Raw genomic sequence first — 20,727 nt, forward strand, 5'->3', positions numbered from 1 at the left:
AATCCACGTTACATGTTTCACACCAGAAGATCATTAGCGGTGCGGAACAAGGTCCCTTCTACCTCGATTAACCATGTAAATAATTACTCATTTAAAGGTTTGAATTACTATTAATCCTTAAGAATGTTTTTTTATACCATCGACAGATGGTGCTGGTGAAAAACACTAAAGAAAATGGTTATTTTTGCTTTCTTTTGTTAAACGGTCGGTTAATGGATTTCTTGGATCGTCGCCAGTCACCTATCTCAATGGAATGATGCAAGAATGTCAAAGCACTAGTAGTAGCGTACCATAGTTTAGCCATAGTGTATTTTGATCACATGCCTTCTGCACTATGATCATGACAAAAAAAGAAAAAGAAAAATCCTACACAAGACGCAGCATGTGAAATCTACTTCTCGAACGCTTTTAAGAGAAGCATGACTCGGCTGAGCTGTACACTGACATGACACTAACTGCCAGCAAATGAAGCACAGATTACCAAAAAAACAAAAAAAAAAAGGGTTGGGAAGCAGAACCAGTTTAAGTGTCTAATCAAATTTAGAGTTGGGGGGTGCGTGGGGGTGGAGGGAGGGGGGGGGGTTGGATTTTCCACCAAGAATCGAGCCTTTGTTTCGGAGCATCTGGAAAGACCTGATGTGCGTCGTTTGTGTGTGTACGGTTGTCTGAAAAAAATAAAATAAAATGAAAAAAATCCTTTCTTTTGCAAAGGGGACATGGATTTGGTCCAGTTAGCGGGAGACAACAGAAATGAGATAAATCGTCCGTCATTGCAGATCAACGAAAACGCTCATCTGGTGGCGTTCTGCAGCGCAGAAACAAACAGATGGGGGGGGGGTTCGCATTTGATTTGTTCAGGGCAAACGCAGTTCAGGCCACACAGAGGTAAACACGAATCCTCCTTAATATAGATGTTTGGAGTTCTAAACAAAGAAAAACACTATAGTAAAAAAAAAAAAAAAAACTAAAGTTGACTGATTCAGTGCCTCAAGCGTTTTCTCCGTATTGTTAAAATTTGCTTTTGATCTTCATTTGAGCAACTCCCAAACAATAAGTGGACCGCGGTGGCCTGGCTTTCATTCGTCGTCTTACCGAGTTCCCTGCTGTTCCGACAGCGAGCTTTAAAAGCATTTGGTGCGGTCAGTTTATCTCAACGCATTCGACGGCTCAAAAAGATAAGCCTCAACTGAACGGTCGAGTCGAATTCAAGAGTTAAACTTGGCGGTGGAACTTGGCTGCTTAAGGAGATAAAACGTTCCCATCCTCAGGCCAAGGAAAATAAATAAATAAATAAATAAAAAGGTTCATGACTGCAAGCTGCAAAATGCGCTCTCAAACTGATTTTAATAATAATAAACAGGAAACAGAAGGATGAGTCACAGCCAGATTGTGCTCGTGTCCTTTAGGGAACATTAAAAATGTTCCAGGCTTTCAAAGGTAATATAAACCCAGGACACTCAAGAGTCACAAAACGAGGCACTGCTCCAGACATCCTGCTGTCATAAAATTAGCATCTCATAAAAGACAGATGAACGAAGGAATGAATCTTGTTAATCACGAACAGATCGCTAAAAGTTTTTCTTTTATCATTATTTGCCATTTTGGATTGTATTAAAAAATACATGGCGAAAAGACATATTAACCACAACTCAGGATCGCTCCTCTGATCTGTCCAGGTGAAGAAAAAGCCGAGCCAGAAGGCAAACTCTTGATTTACCCGTCTGTCTACGCTCTGACCCTCACCTATTGTTATGAGTTCTGGATTATGATTAAAAGTCTGGATCCCGCCGCTCCTCACTGGAGACGAGACATGCGCTTCCCCTCCTGGACTCTGTGGGCTTGTGTTTAACGTCAAACAGGAAAGCTTCATTAGACAGACGGTAAACAGTAACAGTTTCTGAAGGAACCACAATAACTTATCGGCGAGTCGTCAAAACAGATTAGGCGCCGCACTTGGCCTCGGTTCTGAACGAGAGACGAAGGGACCTGAAACTGCTGCTGCTGTTCTCAGAAGTATTGATGGCAGTATATTATAGAGGGGGCTTGTCATTTTGTTTTGTTTTTTTTGTTGACTAAAAAGCAAAATTCCCTCAGCGTTACGTCTCATCTAACAGTCGCTCTTTTTCACTTTTGCTTCTTTTCTCAGTGTTACTTCCAGATGCAACTACAAAGTGGGTACCACAAGCTCGTAAAAAAAAAAAAAAAACTAACACCTGGATTGTAACTTTCTGGCATTCAGACCAGGTTAAAATAACTTCAGGTATTTATGAGCTTCAGTTTCGGTCGACAGCGATGTAAAGTTGAGACACTTCACCGGATGGACATGATCGTTTTTGGAACTTGACACATTGTAAGTGGTTCTCTTCAGTTTTGCTTCCAACACCAGCGTAATTATTTTTGGCATAGTCAAATCGAGCGGGCAAACATGAGCCAAAACTGCTTGGCTTTAAGTGCTAAAAACTCTGCAACACTGTGAACGCATCCCTATTCTTGGTGGACACGGCGGTGGAAGCATCATGTTTGGGAATTGTTTTTCGTTTAGCTGAAACTTAGAGTATGTCAGAGTTGTTGAAACATAAACGGACCTAAATACCAGGCGAAAGTGTCAGACGCTTTAAAAAAAAAAAAGTTAAATCTTGGCACTCCATAGTAGTTCAAGAGGCCACATGAAGCAGCTGTTAGCCTGTTAAGGGATGTAAATTAATGCATAGTTCCTGCTGAGTCTAATGTCACCTTTGTCTCAGCTTGCTTGAACAGGAACCGACTAAAATTTGAAGTGGCAAGATGGAAAGCAATGCGGTGCAGAATGAAGTAGCGCCATTTATTTACGATTCCCGTTGCGTTCATCGATCCAATCCGATCCGATCAGATCAGATCAGAACATCCACACCCTCAATCTGGTAGATTTTCTCCTCAGTCCTCACAGATCCTCCCGGAGGAAGAATGATATCATATGACACGTTCCCACACTTCCAGTCAAGCATGGATCAGGTGATCAACGCAGTGCGCTTAGGCCTCACACGTGCCTCTGTGACAATGCCAGATCTGAACACAGACACCGATACAGATGTCCTTACAAGAGTACAGATCATAAGAGGAGACAGGCCGAGGCTGTTCGTTGAATTAAGATGACTATCGTATCCGTGTGGGGGGAGGGAGGGGCTAAAACACCAGAAACATGAGGAAAGGAGAACATATGCTGCATTCCTGTGTCTGTGATCGAAAACCTAACAGGAAGACCAACTAAGGAGGGAATTGAACTGTGTTGGAGTTAGATTTAAAACTGCAACTAAATTAACCCATTGCAGTTCGAGGTTGGTAATTAGTGGAATTTGCCTAATGTCGTTCCCAATGACCAGGCGGACTAAAGCCTATTCAACGCATCCAAAACCTACAGAAAAACATTCACAAAAGCGCAAATATATTTTTCAGCTATTCCTTGCTTCCAACACGTTCCAGCAGCCATGTTGGATTTTGAGGTTGAGGCTGGAGCAGATCATCCGACTCTGGGAACGTTGCACTCAACCTTTTGACAGTTTTTAACATTTTCAGCCCAATGTTAAAAACCCACTACACACAAACCACAGCAAGACTCGGAACTACAAGCGAGTTCACCATCAAAATTCTAAATTATCTCCTTTTTAGTTTTCAAGTTTACTTTTCTCAAGTCGAGTGTTTTCTGAACAGCGCAGAATTCATGACTGATTTAGTTGAATAAATGGAGACAATAGAGATGCAGAGTTTTCTGTAAGCCTGGTTTGTGCAACGGAACCAGATCAGGGATCAAAACTAGAAACATGAACATGTTATGTTTTGTTCTTGCCTGAAAAAGTGCAAAACATACACAACAGTAAAATTACGCCATTACGTTTCCAAACGGTTGTTAAATGTTTGGCGTGGAAGTCTTAAAATGCACTGGAGGTGCACGTTAGTAAGTTTGCTACTGTTTTGCTGTCGTTCGTCTTCTTCGCCGGGAAGAGTCGGGGTGCCTGAAGGTGCAGAGCATCCGAGACGGCAGATTGTTTCGTAGAATAAAGAGAAAAACTGTTTGCGACAGTGTCACATTGTAGCTCTGTTAGCTCCTGCTGCTGCGGGTGCGCTCTCAGTCTCAAAATGCGAACCGAGGGGGTTTTGAGCTTCGGAGCTCATGCGCAGTTTTCACGCTAAAAGTTGGCGTAATAAACGATGACCTCCTCTTGAGATGTGTTCAATCTGTCCCTGACCGTCAACCAAACACGCTGCATGTATGATAGCGCTACTATGGGGTCCCTGAGTTTTGTGAAGTGTCTTGTCATATTCATTCACCCAGTGAGACCCATTTATTTTATGGGCACTGCCTGCGGGGTGAGAATGGAGTGACAGTCATCCTACAGTCGAAGAGAACAGCTTCGGAGTTGCTTTTGATGCTAGATACTGGTGGCCACCGGTGAGGGTTTGCGCATAACTTCACAGGAGGAAAAAAAAACTGGAAAAGGAGGAAATCTGCAACTAATCCATTCCCCACAAGCGTCGGACTCTCTTCATCTTGCTATCACAAATTCACAAAACTTACAGCCACATGTTCAAAATCTGGCTGGCAAATAAACAAACAAGCATTTGTGATGTTTATCGTTTCTGGCTTGAGGTTTTTTTTTTTACCATTGAGCATTCGGTTTCGTCACAAAAAGTCCTGCTGAACCGCCCCTCCGAGCGCAATCCTGATTGAGGACAGATTCCTTTTGTAACAATAGACGAGATCGAAGCGAAAGACAGTCCGACTGTTTTGGCCGTCGCAGAGGCTCGATTTTTGTTTAAAGCTGGAACTTAAAAAGGAGGAGGCTAAAATTTGACACGTCTTTGATTAAACTGTACGCCCTCGAGGCACGGATTGATGTACTTTTTAGCTAGCAGGTATTAAAACACACTCACAGCACTGATTCAGCTGAGGGTGAGGTGAATATTTAGAGTGAAATTCAGAAGAAGTGGAAAAAAGAAAAAAACGTTTAAAGAGTGGCGATCCTTGTTACTGGGTGGTTGCTTATTAGTGTCACAGGCCATCACCTTCACCCTGGATTAAATATCCTTAAAAGAGCCTGAGCAACGTCCAAGAGGGCTGAGGCTCCCAAATAAACATGTGACAACGTCTTAATGCTGATGGCTTTTCCTTTTTCTCTTTGGGAATGTGTACTGAAGTATGCTTACATTTTGGCACGAACTCGATTCCCAATAACAGAACTTTGATTTTTTTCTTCGGTTGAATTTGTCCACTTCAGTTAGTGGACTCCGTAGAAACACCACTGACTCAAACGATTTAGTTGAATCTGTTCACTAACTGGAGTTAATTAAAAAAGACGAAGTCAGTGGATTTTTTTTGGAGACAAAGCAACTTCGGTCATTTTTACTGAATCAGTTATGTTAATTGCAGGAGTCTGAATCATAAGTCTGCGCACAAATTACGTTAATATTGACAATACAAACTCTCAGCAAGAAGGTGTTGCCGTACATGCAGCGCACAAAACCGAGTCAGATCAGAAAAAGACAAACAACAATTATGCTTCAACAACAAAGAGGACATTTACAGTTTTTCCATCTGTACATTCACACACAAAAAACTCATGTTATTCTTCTTCTGTTCCATATAAAGATGTTGCAAACTGGTGCATTATTGCGTCTTAAGTTGACTGTGTTTCTTAACAGGACAAAAGCGGTGTGAAAAACAAACTTATTATCAGGAATGACGACTTAAATTTAAACGATCAGAATAAAAATACAAGGCAATTCTTTCCGATTTACTTTACAAGCTTTTATTAAAGACACCTGTGGCTCATTTTCCCTTATTTTCTTCTGTTTTTCCAACTTTGAATTGAGCACAACTTCAACTGTGTTTTTGTGGAAGGAAGCGAATTTGACAGGCTGTGTACTTTACAAACCAGCAGCCAGTATGTTTTGTTTCTCTTTTTCATACATTCCATGTTTCAGTGTTTTTAAACTTTGGCCAGAACAAGGCGTTATCTTGAAATCCCCCTTCTCTCAGGCTAAATCCTCAGAGATTGTGTGCTTTAGACTAAACACATCTTCATGCCAGCGGAAGATATCCCCTACCTGTACTGGGCTACTTGGAATCCAAAAGTAATTTGTTGCATCTAAGCTGTAAAAACGTTGGTGTGACTTTTTTTCCTCTGAAGACGTATTCCGAACGGTTAAAAGCACTTGTGTGTGAATGAGGAATGCACTGAATGTCATTATTCTTTTTGTTTTACCAGCTTATTCTGTGTTGCCAACTCATCGAACCTCGACATGCTCACATTTTGATGTTTGGTATCAATCATATTTCTTTTTTTTGGGCAGCAGCTGTCTCTGCTCGCATGATGGATCTCTTTTCATTTGAGCAAAATCAACAGCAAATGCATTCCATATGGCTCTCCCTGCACACCTGGTGGGAAAGATTTCCCCGAAACCGGAGTCATAGATGGGATGCATCTTCATTCTCTGATACATGTGTTTTTTTTTTGTTGTTGTTTCGTTTTGTTTTTTAAACCCACACGAATTCCCATAAAACTTTAAACGGCCTTTTTAATGACTACAAATGTTGACACGTCTTACTGTTACAAGCCGACGTATATCCTGGTCTCTAATCGCGAATGTATGCTGATCTCAAATCAAAAAGCGCAGCTTCTCGGATGGGAAATAAAAATAATCTCCCACTTGAAAACTGAATATTACCGAGTCTATTTCAGCGATCTTGCTAAGCAGAACATAAACCTTTGAAACATCAACCGAGCTTAAAAACCTATTTAGCAAATCTAATTGGCACTTTTGGATCTCTGTATCAACATTGTTGCAGATCTAACCAGGGGGTGAAGGGGAGGGCGGGGGGAGGACATAAGACGTGCCAGGACCCATCTGATGTTTGTCAAAGGCAGAGTCGCACTGTGGAGGCAGCAGTGCGCTCCCCCGACTAAATCCTGGCGTACCCTGCAATTTTCCCGGGATCACGCAGGCACTGCTTCCACACTGGGGTCAGACACAAACACAAGGGCACCATTTAAAGTCTGGGACCAGGTTCAGGGTGAGTTCAAGGGAAGCAGGGCATCATCTTCATAATTAGTCTGCCAGAGGTCCTCTGTAATCAAAAGGCAAAGGCCTCAATCACGACGGCGTTCATTAGTTCTAATGCGGAGCGTCTGACCTCAGGCCAGCGTTAGATTCTCACTGGAGAGAAATAACCGTAACGCCGTTGATTCGTTTATTATTTCAAATACTACATTTATGGTTACAGTTATAACATAATCTTCACTTCTTTGGCTGTATATGCTGACAGTCGGTTTAAATAGCCATCTAGCAGTTCCCTGCTTTGTAGACATGCCACTCTATACACCCAACTGTTTGAAAATAGCATTACCTTAGTAAAGGATTAGCTTCTGTATCGTTACAAGCCGACATGTATCCTGGTTTCGATGTTTATCGGAACCAGAAAAAGGGCCAGCAACAGGTAGGAATGGGGGAGTAAGAGAAAAAAAAATGTCTCGTTTAGTTTTCTCTTACTCAAAATATTTTAAATATAAACACTGATTTGAATTAATAACGTTTTCGAAACTGTTATTGGCTAAAACACCTTGTAGAACCTTGATGTCGATAACCAGTTCACGCCGATCGCGTACATTCCTCCGGCCGTGTTGCCAATTCATTTTTCATCGTGCCACATCAACCACATATTAAACTACATTTTGCTTTTTCTGCATGCAGACTGTTAAAAGAAAACACAATGGAAAAATGGCACATGGGCGGTCCACTGCATGTTAAGGGGGTTTTACTTAATGTCCAAAAACACAAACACTCAATGAGGAGATAGGTTTGACTGAACTGAATTCTGTGTGTCCCAGACAACAAATTGCAACAACTACCAAACCTGGTCTGCCGACAAGAATAAAACGATGCGGTTTTATTCTTGTAGTGGAAGAGAGAGATCAAGAATCAAGGAGTTTCTTCCTTTTCCTGCTGCAACACCAAGTGCATATTCCAAATATGTGGTGCTGCCTATGTGTCTTCATTAGCTTTGGGTGTTGCGGGCAAAGAGAAAGAGGAATGACAGGAGTCCCATTCGTTTTATAAGTTAAAGCCAGATGGTAACATTTTGGGAAATTTCCTTGTCAGGAATTTGTCAGATACGTCTTCAGATTCGACAGCTGGTGAAGATACCAGTTACAGAAAAACAGAAAATGTCAAGAGTGACATAGAGCAGTGTACAAGAAAAAAAAGATGCATCAGAAAAACGGGAGGCGGGATGGTAAGGTTACCGAGAGAGCAAAGGGTGAGAAAGAGGAGATACAGAGAGGAGGAGTATGATTAAGACAGAGGAAGAAGAAGGGGTTTTGAGGAGAGGGGGTGGGGGGTGGCTGAAAGTGTCTGGGATACATTATCTTTAGAGGGCAATCAATCTTCCTTCAGATTTTAGATTGGGGCTGCCGAGCCAAATGCGTGGATGCACACAGACAGACGGACACATCCGCATGCAGATAAACCCGCTGAGAGTTCACCCCTCTTAACCTTGTCTGCCTCTTTCGTTGTAATAATCTGATCTCTTCGTACACCGCCTGCCATCTTACACTCTAATGCAGTAGCTTTGTTCTTCCGAGGTGTTTTAGGCTGGGATCCCCTTCGACATATGGCTGCAATTTTGGAAATAAAGTAGAAAAAAACAAAAAATAGCGAAAGAAGCAAAGAAAAAGAAAGAAAAAAAAAACAGTACGCCTCGTACGTGAGGATGCATCGTTCTCCGCGGAGAATCCCCGACTGCAGCTGGATAAACGACGGTTCTGCATTGTGTCAACAGCTTAGAGCTTTGTAAACTGTGGCATCCTGACTGGAATTCCCAACATATTTGCGAGCCGGCCCATCTTTGAAAACCGTCCGGCCTTCCTTTTGCAGGAACGACCACGGCGACGGGGGGAAAAGAAAAAAAAAACCCTACTTTTATTTAGTTCCTGTTGACGCCCGTCTTCGCTGCAAACCAGATGCAGCGTGGAATCCGTGAATCCAGCATTATTAATTACTACAGCTGTCCTGATGACAGAGTGGGGAAGCGGTGGCAGTCATAAGGCATGGTCAGACATGCAGTCAAAATATGCTGAGAGGGGGTAAAAAAAAAATTATTTAATCATCCTGACATGCAAACTTTGGTATAAATCATCTTGACGTTATTGAGTCCGATAGAAACTCAAGTCGAATTTTTGACAACTGAACATAATGTCCTTACCAAAGACATCGTTTTAAAGGTGCGACATGTGATTTTAGTCAAACACTCGAGCCGGTCTGAATCGTGACCCAAAACTTAAAGAACACTGATTTGTATATGTGTAGGTTAAGGCCTACGTGCTCACTTTTTACAGCTGCTTAAACTCTTGTTATAACACAAATGATAAATCCGCCAGTCACATGGCAGCGGCTCAACACATTTAGGCAGGACGAGGTTGCATAAAATCACTTTGGTCTGTTCCTGGGTCACAATCCATGAAATGGGGATCAGAACTGCAATCGATGGTATGACTGGGGAAAGTTTTCAGAGGAATATGCAGAAACAAATCATACTTGCGACCTGAGCAGATGTCCGATTGTTCGGCGTAGTGACAAAACCAGCTTGTTCTGCGTTTTGAAATGAGGGTACGAATTAGCTCCCTTGTTGAATTAAATGCAGCAAAAATATCCAACTTAGGTCTACCTAACTCATAAAAGAAACAACTATCTGTTACTTGGTAAAGTCCCAAGACCCACTTTTTTACAGAAGCAAAGACTCTAAGCTGAGGGAGTTTCGTGTGTTGCCTTTTCAGAGGTCTTGAAAATATTCAGCCTTGTGAAGAAAAGGCTCCCTGTTTAGAGACCAGCCAAGAGTGGCTTCATGCTGAGATAAATGGAAGCCATGGATTTTTAGTCAAAACCTAAAACTGTTGTGTAAAGGTGATTGAGCGTATTCAGCAGGTACCAGAGGATTAGGATTATTTTTTTTTTTTAGTTCTGTTTGTCCACCTCGAGATAAGATGAGAAAGTGTGCAAAATCCTACAAATGCTTTCCGGGAGAAAACGCATTGAAGGAAAAAAAAGCTGACTTATATCCCCTTGGCCTCGTACGTGTTTCCAGATGTGTCTTCTTTCTTTTTTTTAATCATTCCTTCCTGCTCTGAAGAGGAAACCCTTGGCAAAAAGGACTCGTACTCGTGAGAGGACAGAAACGATGCCGGCCGTTACGGCGGAGCGCACAAAGATCTACAAAGAACACTTTGAGACGGAAAACGTGTTCGTAGTTTAGAGTTCGTCTCTACTGAGCTTGAACTTATTTCAAAGCGCTTGGATGGCGTGTCTTTGTACTTGACAACTTTTAGCAGATCACATTTCATCTCTCACCTTTTTCTTTTTAAAGGTTTTGTTGGCTCTAGTGGCCTTTATTTGAAAGTAGTTCGACAGGAAAGAGGGTTATGAGAGAGGGAGAAGACATGCGGGAAATGTCACCAGGCCAGGAATCAAGCCTGTGACCACCGGCATGAGGACTAAGGCCTCAATACATGGGTTGTGCTTTGCCCCTGCGCCACCACAGCACCCCATCTCTCACCTTTTTCTTCGACACACACAACTTGCGGTCGACTGTGATGGATAAGATGTCTGCTGAGAGGTTTATCTGATTTTTCCAGCATGGGTGTGTTGAATGTGGCTTTGCTCTGCTTAACTTTATCGCCTCTTTTACCTCTTGTTCTTCATCCCTGTTCTGTTCTTCACCACTTTCACTCTTGGCTTAACTTCCCTTTATTTTTCCGTCATGTTTCAAATCAACAAATGCATTTTCATACGAGAGAGTGAGCGCACAATGCACTTGTGACAATGTGACAAAGTCGCTCGTTTACGATAAGCTGTGGCACCCTCAAACTGAAATCAAGATTTAGCGTACTTGAGGTCTGGTGTGGTGCTTTTCCCCCCTACTTAATAGAAAAAAATTTAATCAAATGTTTCTTGATTTTACAGGTCTGTTCGTAATCAGATTTAGGTATGACTTGAGAAATTAAACCAAAAATGGGATTAATTGTATGCCACATGCAAATGCAACTGTTTTTTTTCTCCTTTGAATTTACAGTTAGGCCCTCTAAGTTTATTTTGGGGATTGAGTATGAGAAAAAATAAATAAAATAAAAGCAGGTTTCGAAAATATAACAAAACCTATCCGAATAACTTTTGAAGAAGCTGAACTGGTTTTACGCGAACGCTATTTGCACGCATTTCTTTGAACGTGTAAACATCTCAGCCGCAGCGCGACTCGCTGAAAACTTTCTCCGTTTGTGCCAGCTTTTATCATTTTCCAGAGTCGAGCGCCGCCTGACACTCCCTATTTGTCAGACTGGCCTCTCCGCATGTCAGAATGTCAGTATGGCGGTTACCCGTTGCCAGTCAAAGTTTCGTTCCCAAACTCGTTTCTGTCCCACGGACTGAGTCTGATGAGCCCCCCCCCCCTTGTCCCCCCGTCCCTCTCCGCTCCCTCCAGTCATCAGACTGACGGAGACTGGTTTCGGCGCCCCAGCCGCTCAGCCTCTCTCCTTGGCAGCTGTTGGCGGTTTTCTTTCAAGTGGGAGAGATTTTTGGCGATGCTTTTGCTGCGTTGAAAGATGTTTAAGAAACCCCCCCCCAACCCCCTCCCGAAGGCTATTTCACCCCTCCTTCCCACCAGCTATTCACTCCTTACCTCACACTTATAGTGATATAATGACATGACCTCTAATGGGACTCGCTTTTATTTTCCTCTTCTTTCATCAATCTATGCTCACTTTTTTTTCCCCCTGCAGGGATCTCCTGAGATGTTTAGGCATTGATCCATCTGATATCCAGAAGAAAACAATGCGGTTTTCCGCACTTTGTGTATTGGAGAGCAAAATTATTTCTTCCCATTACCATAAATCTACCATGGCCTGATAACATTATATACTATTTCAGAGAACAACTCAATAACCCAGTAAATGCTTGAGTGATTTGTTTTAATTTATGGCCGATATTGCTCGTGAAACTGTTTTCATTCTCGTCTTTCAAGCATAAAACCGTTAAAGTGATAAATCAGCGAGACATTGCCCCGTTTCACGCGAGGCCTGTGCGGTGTAATAAGTTTGTTCTTGTATTTCATTACTACGAGAACTGATGGCTAATGTTTGTTCTTTTTATTATTATTTTATTTTATTAGGAAGTCCAGCTGAGAAGAAAAATCTCGACTACAAAATCTTTACGGTTGTTTGCAACAGTGTTTATTTGAAGCTCCGTACATTCTGCAACGTAAACTTTAATGCATTTGGTTGTCAAAACCTAATTGCAGTGTGAGAAAAAAAAATGAACAGTTTTCTAATTATTTAATAAAGACTCTGAAACATAAGGTGAGTATTTATATTCGCCATCTTTCAGTCGATACCCCGGAAACAATCCAGCGAAATCACGTAAGTAAATAGATTACGCCACTGTTTGACTTAAAATAAGGTTAAATATCTGCACTGTGTTGATTTTAATAGTTTTTTTTTAAACAATATTAATGACAAAACCGCATTATGAAGACCAACAACCTCAAGCAGGCGGATTAGGTCATGGAGACGTTTAAAACAGATTTAGTTATGAAACAATTAAACATCTCGCTTTTCAATTCATCGTCTAAAAAACGGTCCAACATCTAGTTCCAAGCCCAGCTGTCGGGTTTAATGAATGTTGTATATAAGTACTTAATATGAGGTTGATTTAGGCTCACTTTCTTTAAAACGACAGAAACGCTGCATCACAGATGATGCTCTGACAAACAGATTTAAGTAAAGAAAAAAAAATACATTGGATCATTTCTCTAAAGTGAAAAAAAAGATGGTGAAATAAGAAATACACAAAATATAAAGCTTGCAGAAGAAAAGCATTTTTGTGGTTTTAGACCACTCGAATGCCATATTGTGGGTTTCACCCGTTATTTGTCATCCCCGTAGCAGCTACAGAATGTCGGTGTTTTTTTCCCGCATCGTCTGTTATTTCCTTTTTGCTCTTGTAATTTGGATCTCTTCTTGTGGCTTTGAGCTTCTAAACTTTAATTTCCTCTCGTTTTTGTCGAGTTACTGGCATAATTCCCCGTTTTCATACTTGTACTATGGAAGCTATCCTTTAAAGTGCCAAGAACATATTCTTTGTTAGAAGCAGCCGATTTGTTGACTTGATCATCTATCACACGATTTTCTTATGTTGGCAAATATATTGGTTCTGAAAAGTCTAAACATGAAGGAACCAAGTGCATTTTACACAACTCAGGTCCAAGTCGTATGTCTGTATGTTTTGATGAACCCCATTTTGTATGACGCACGTGCACTGGGATCAGGGGTGTCAAATTTAGAGTTGAGCTCTGAACTTTTATGAACATACATTTGACGTCAGTCTTGTATTTTATTCATAACTTAATTCAAAGAAGGTACCTCTGACGCTTACTGCAAGCCGGAGATGTAATGACGTAACGTTTTGAAAAGTCATGAAACCAAAACCATATTGTGCCAGAAATGAGATAATTAGATAAATTATTATTTTTTGACTGCAACTAATCGAAAATGTCAAATCTTGGTTGCTGAAAAAAAGCATTTTTATAGAAATTTGTACAAGTTGGTAAAAAGTTGAGCTATATTGCTTCGGCAACAACGATTGTTGTGTGGAATACAATAAATTGCGCTGCGATTAGATTGTTTTCTTCTCACCTCTTGTCCCTATTTCAATAATAAATTATGAAGATATTTATATGTAACAGACTAGTCTCACAAACGTAAAAAAAAACAAAACAAAAAAAACACGAATTCCTTCCAAGGTTTGAATCTGAAAATGAAATATTTTCGGCTCGGCCTCGCTCCCCTTTAAACTGGTTTCGCTACAGATTATCTCATACTGGCATCGCTGTTCCTTCAATCTTTGTGTCTCATTAAGTTCACAGGCTGACCTCTGACCCCGTGGCTGCTGAAGCGCTACAAGGGCTGCTCGTCCGGGGTGTAACACAGAGCCAAGGCACACACTGAAAGTGAGATAGTTATCATTTCCAAAGCGTCCACATGATGGATTGGGATCACAAGTAGGTGATACCCCGGAAACTGGACAATCAGTACGGGTAGTAAAAACCGCTATCTACTCAGTAGGTCTTTAAAACTACTTCTGAGTGTCTTTGATATTTTTTTTTTGCACCTCAGAGTCTGATAATCCACTTGCCAACCGACTAGAAACTCCAGTGTGTGTGGCCACCGTGGTGGCGGCCGCGTCTGAGTGCGTGATGTGTGAAATTCCTCCCATACCAGACGATCACGCAGACTGGAAGAGACGGAGAGAGAGGAAAGGAAAAAAAAAACGCAGCCAGAGCTGGAGACTTTTAAGTTTAGTCACAAGTCTTATCCAATGAAACGGCAGGGCTCTGTTCATATTCTCTGCCTTCTGAACGCACAATATTTAAATGGAAGAAAGTGTTCAAAACGACGGTCCGATTCATTTTCTTAGAGATCTCCCTGCGTTTTATGTCGAATAGCCCATGAGTCCATCTCAAACCAAATTTACGTTTTGGCCTGCAGAATCAAGAAATCTCTTAAATAGAAACTTTCTGGCCACATGAAGCAACGAGATCGCAAATGTGCCAAAACCTTCCCCCCAAAAACCTTGATTTCCATGACGGACAGGCCTAACATGGACATTACTCATGAGCGCTGACCCTATCTGTCATGTTGGCTTTAAGGTTGCGAACCCACATGCAAGAACACAATCAGACAGAGCGAGTCAGAAACAATGATGTTTATTGAAGAGTCAGGGAGCTGGTGGCGAAGCCGAATCGGCGGACCGGTTCTTCTACTGCCAACGGGAGAAAGCAGGGTTAGCGGGAACTCAGCGGAGTTTCTCCAGGAAATGACTGAGGTGAGCTTACTTTGGGTGGAGGTATATGGGGCGAAGCGGAGCGCGAGCCAAGAGTCCGTTGACGAGCGATAGTAGCTCTGATGTCGGGCACGGCCTGGAGCCTGATCCGTCCAGGCGGTCCTCCGGGAAGTTCGGGCGTGGGCCTCCTGGCCCGTAGCGTCCCGAAGGGGAAATCCCGGAGAGGGATCGACGAGGGGGGATAACGCTCACACACACAGGGAGTGGCCTCTGACCGGGAACACCGGCAGGGTCGGGAAATCACACAGGAGGGAGGTGATCCACAGCGGGGAGACAGACTTACACGAACGCGGGGCAGCTGGTTTCCGGGAAACAACTAGGAGACGGCGGGAGAATCTGGCGAGGGAGACAACAAGGGTTAGACGAGAGTAATCACAGAAGGCCTCTTTCTGGAACGCTGGTTACCGTAGTAGGCAAACACTCAGGCGGTGAGACGGAGTGTAGCTGTTGCTTATATCGCCGGTCCACGCCCTCTTAACCAGCTGCAGGTGTGTGTCCGGGTTGAACCAGGACACTTCTCAGGGGTGGAGCATGGGTGACATCTGCTGGATGTCTTGAGAAGTGGTGGTTCCAGGGACAGGTGGAAATAAAACTAACTAAAGGAAAACAAACTAAGAAACTAGGACGAGGGGAGGACAAACAGACCCTGACAGTACCCCCCCCTCAACGGACGCCACCTGGCGGCCGAACAGAGGACGGGGTCTGGGAGTCCCTAAAGTCTCTAATAAGGGAGGGGTCTAAAATGAATGATCCAGGAACCCAGGAACGTTCCTCAGGGCCATAACCCTCCCAGTCGACAAGGAACTGGTGACCCCGACCTCGTCGTCGAGTGGCGACAATCCGGCGGACGGAGAAGGCCGGATGGCCATCGATGACCCGGGCGGGTGGAGGGGGTTCGGCCGGAGGGCAAAGTTCACTGGAGAGCACTGGCTTAATTTGGGACACGTGGAAGGTTGGGTGGACACGCAGAGACGGGGGAAGGTGGAGGCGTACAGCTGAGGGGCTAATGACTGCCAGCACTTCAAAGGGGCCAATGAACCTTGGAGACAATTTTCTAGACATAGATTTGAGGGGAATGTTGTGTGTGGACAACCATACCTTTTGTCCCACTGTATAAGCAGGAGCAGGGGTTCTACGACGGTCAGCCAGGCGTTTATTGGTAGCGGAGGTGTTGTTGAGGGCAGTGATGGTGTCCTTCCAAATCTTATGGCTTCGTCGGATGTGGTGTTGTACAGACGTGATCGAGAGGTCCTCCTCGTCGGAGGGGAGGAGTGGTGGTTGGTACCCCAGGACCACTTCAAACGGAGAGAGACCTGTGGCTGCAGAAATGTGGCTGTTATGTGCATACTCGACCCATGGGAGGTATTGGGCCCAATCGTCGGGGTTCGTGGAGGTCAGGCATCGCAGAGTCGTCTCTAGCTCTTGGTTCATACGTTCTGTCTGGCCATTGGTTTGTGGATGGTAGCCAGAAGTGAGGGATACCTTAGCCCCCAGAGCCGAGCAGAACTGACGCCAGACCTGTGATATGAACTGGGGGCCGCGATCCGAGAGGATTTCCTGCGGGATGCCATGTAGTTTAAAGACATGTTTAATTAATAACAGGGCAGTCTGGGCAGCCGTGGGCAGCTTACGTAGGGGAACAAGGTGACATGCCTTGGAGAAACGGTCGACGATGGTGAGGATGGTGGTCATACCTTTACTGGTTGGGAGTCCGGTAACGAAATCTATGGCCACGTGGGACCAAGGGCGCTTAGGTATGGGTAGTGGTTGTAGGAGTCCTGCGGGGGGTTGATTGGAGGACTTGTTCCGGGCACAGATTGGGCAGGCTGAAACAAACTCCTTGACATCCTTGTGTACGGAAGCCCACCAAAACCGTCTGTTTATTAGCCCAATCGTGCGGCTAACGCCGGGGTGACCTGAGAACTTAGAATTGTGTATCCACTGGAGAAAACGGGATCGGACAGAGGATGGAACATACACCTTACCCGGTGGGCAGGACTCTGGGGCTGGTTCTGTTTGCTGAGCTTGATGGACGATGTCTTCGATCTCCCAGGTGACCATTCCCACGGTGCAACTGGGAGGCAGGATGGGAGCTGGGACCACCTCAGCGTCATCTGGGGAATAAACTCGAGATAGGGCATCGGGTTTAACATTCCTTGAACCTGGGCGAAATGTGATAGACAGGTTAAATCGAGAAAAGAACAGAGACCAACGAGACTGGCGGGGATTGGATTTCTTGGCTGCTTGCAAGTATGTCAGGTTCTTGTGATCGGTCCAGACCAGTACGGGGTGTTCGGCACCCTCCAGCCAGTGGCGCCACTCCTCCAAGGCGAGTTTAATCGCGAGGAGCTCTCTGTCGCCCACGTCATAATTCCTCTCAGCTGGCGAGAGTCTACGGGAAAAGAAGGCGCATGGATGGAGCTTATGGTCGTGGGTAGACATCTGGGAAAGAACCGCGCCGACCCCGGTGTCGGAGGCGTCAACTTCCAGAATGAATTGCTTCTTGGGGTCAGGCTGGACCAGAATGGGAGCGCGTGCAAACCGGGACTTGAGCTCCTCGAAGGCGGCTTCTGCTTGAGGGGTCCAGACGTATTCTCTCTTGCTGGAAGTGAGAGCGGTGAGGGGTGAAGCAGTCTGACTGTAATTGCGTATGAACCTCCTGTAGAAGTTTGCAAACCCCAAAAAGCGCTGTAGTTGTTTGCGGTTTTCGGGTTTAGGCCAGTCGAGTACTGCCTTGATCTTGTCCTCGGATGCTCTAACCTGTCCCCTTTCGAGGATGTACCCTAGGAAGGTTACTGAAGGGCGGTGAAACTCACACTTTCCGCTTTTACATACAGCTTATTCTCCAGAAGGCGTTGGAGAACCAGACGGACATGTTGTTTGTGCTCCGCGAGGGATTTGGAATATATCAGGATATCATCCAGGTAGATGAACACAAAGACATTGATGAGATCCCTCAGGACGTCGTTCACCAGGGCCTGGAAGAAAGCAGGTGCGTTAGACAACCCAAACGGCATGACCAAATATTCATAGTGGCCCATGGGGGTTTTAAACGCCGTCTTCCACTCATCACCCTCCCTTATGCGAAGGAGGTGGTAAGCGTTCCTGAGATCTAGTTTTGTGAATATGGTTGCCTCTTGGACGGGCTCAAAGGCTGAGGATAATAATGGCAACGGGTACTTATTCTTGATGGTGATCTGGTTGAGTCCACGGTAGTCAATACAGGGCCGGAGAGAGCCATCTTTTTTTCCCACGAAGAAGAACCCTGCTCCGAGGGGAGAGGACGAGGTGCGGATAATCCCTGCGGCTAGAGACTTGTTTATGTACTCCTCCATGGTTTGCCTTTCTGCTCTAGAAATGTTGTATAGCTTACTGTTGGGTAATGGGGCGCCAGGCAGTAGATCGATGGCACAGTCATACGGTCTGTGGGGTGGCAGAGACAGGGCTTTGTCCTTACTGAAAACAGGAGCTAGATCATGGTACTCACGGGGAATGGAGGAGACGTCGGATGGGTCGATCACAGCTGGCTCTGTAGGCGTAGTGACGACTGGAAAGGCGGAATGAAGGCAGGTACTGTGACACTTAGTGGACCACGACTCAATCTTGGTCTCGGCCCAGTCTATGTGCGGGTTGTGCTTGTATAACCAGTCGAAACCAAGGATGATGGAGGCACTAGCGGCAGGAAACACAAGGAAAGTAATCTCCTCTGTGTGATTACCTGAAGTGAGTAGACGCACTGACTTGGTTTGATGGGTGATCTGTGGCAGGTTCCCTCCGTCGAGGGCTGATACCCGGAGAGGAACTGGAAGCGGCTCGATTTCAATAGACAGTTGCTCGACGATGTCTGAATTAATGAGGTTCTGTTCACACCCTGAGTCAATGAGGGCTGATAAAGAATATGGTTCGTTAATGATTATGGAGACAGGGATGATGAAGCGAGATCTTACTGTTTTAGTCTCCGGCAGTCTCCCCGTCCTAACTGCCGGACCTGCGGGTTTAAACGTACTGGACAGTTAGCGATGACATGATTGGGTTCACCACAGTAAAGGCAAAGCCGGGATCGCATCCTCCTCTGCCGCTCCTCTGGGGTTAGCTTAGCGTGTCCCAGTTGCATGGGTTCTGGTCCTGTAGATGAGGGAAAGGTGGGTGGAGGTTGGACAGTCGACTGGTTACTGACCTGTGCGGAGCGCGGAAGGGCGGTGCGGCGGGATCGCTCACTCATCCTTGACCGAATCCGGTTGTCTAGTCTTATGGCCAAGTTAATAAATTCATCCAGAGACTCTGGTTCATCTAGAGTAGCCAGTTGGTCCTTTATCTGCTCATTTAACCCATGAAAGAATGCGCTTTTAAGCGCAGCAGGGTTCCAGCCTGAAGCAGCGGCCAAGATTCTAAAATCGATGGAAAAGTCTGACACAGTCTTCTTGCCTTGCTTCAATCCGTGTAGTTCACGGGAGGCTGAAGTCTTTTCAGCCTCTTGACAAAACACCTGCTGTAACTCCTTCAAAAACTCGGGGAAGGTACACCCATAGTCAGAGGCTGAAGAGAACCGGGCTTCGGCCCACTCTAGGGCTCGACCCGTCAACAGGGATAACACGTAGGAAATCTTAGCACTGTCATGCAAAAAACTCTGCGGTGAATGATTAAAGATGATATTGCATTGGAGAATAAACCCCTTGACCTTCCGGACGTCACCTGAAAATTTCTCTGGCGCTGAGGGTCGGACGTCCGAAAACATGGAGCGGGCTGGTGGATCCGGAGCCACTGTCGGGGAAGGTTGAGAGCTGGGAGCCTGCTGAACTGAATTCCGTAGGAAAGTGGTTAATTCTGTTAGTTTATCGTTAGTCTCGGCTTGACGACTAGCTAACTCCCGTAATGCGGAGTCATGTGACTGGACTAGCGCGTGTTGTTCGGACAGCGCCCGTCTGATTGCGTCTGCTGAGGTTCCGAACTGGCCTGAGTGTTCTGTCATGTTGGCTTTAAGGTTGCGAACCCACATGCAAGAACACAATCAGACAGAGCGAGTCAGAAACAATGATGTTTATTGAAGAGTCAGGGAGCTGGTGGCGAAGCCGAATCGGCGGACCGGTTCTTCTACTGCCAACGGGAGAAAGCAGGGTTAGCGGGAACTCAGCGGAGTTTCTCCAGGAAATGACTGAGGTGAGCTTACTTTGGGTGGAGGTATATGGGGCGAAGCGGAGCGCGAGCCAAGAGTCCGTTGACGAGCGATAGTAGCTCTGATGTCGGGCACGGCCTGGAGCCTGATCCGTCCAGGCGGTCCTCCGGGAAGTTCGGGCGTGGGCCTCCTGGCCCGTAGCGTCCCGAAGGGGAAATCCCGGAGAGGGATCGACGAGGGGGGATAACGCTCACACACACAGGGAGTGGCCTCTGACCGGGAACACCGGCAGGGTCGGGAAATCACACAGGAGGGAGGTGATCCACAGCGGGGAGACAGACTTACACGAACGCGGGGCAGCTGGTTTCCGGGAAACAACTAGGAGACGGCGGGAGAATCTGGCGAGGGAGACAACAAGGGTTAGACGAGAGTAATCACAGAAGGCCTCTTTCTGGAACGCTGGTTACCGTAGTAGGCAAACACTCAGGCGGTGAGACGGAGTGTAGCTGTTGCTTATATCGCCGGTCCACGCCCTCTTAACCAGCTGCAGGTGTGTGTCCGGGTTGAACCAGGACACTTCTCAGGGGTGGAGCATGGGTGACATCTGCTGGATGTCTTGAGAAGTGGTGGTTCCAGGGACAGGTGGAAATAAAACTAACTAAAGGAAAACAAACTAAGAAACTAGGACGAGGGGA

General features: G+C 45.1%; 1 long non-coding RNA gene across 1 annotated transcript; it reads right to left on the minus strand.

The window, feature by feature from the left end:
* Nucleotides 1-14,766: 14,766 nt before the first annotated feature.
* Nucleotides 14,767-15,731, minus strand: LOC145550184 (uncharacterized). The gene is made up of 2 exons (XR_014086072.1): nucleotides 14,912-15,731; nucleotides 14,767-14,838 (listed from the first exon to the last, which is right to left on the minus strand). It is a non-coding gene; the product is annotated as an uncharacterized LOC145550184 (long non-coding RNA).
* Between the last annotated feature and the right edge of the window lie 4,996 nt (nucleotides 15,732-20,727).

The sequence above is a fragment of the Poecilia reticulata genome, chromosome 23 (genome assembly GCF_904066995.2).
Source record: "Poecilia reticulata chromosome 23, P_reticulata-male-v2, whole genome shotgun sequence".
NCBI classification, from domain to species: domain Eukaryota; kingdom Metazoa; phylum Chordata; class Actinopteri; order Cyprinodontiformes; family Poeciliidae; genus Poecilia; species Poecilia reticulata.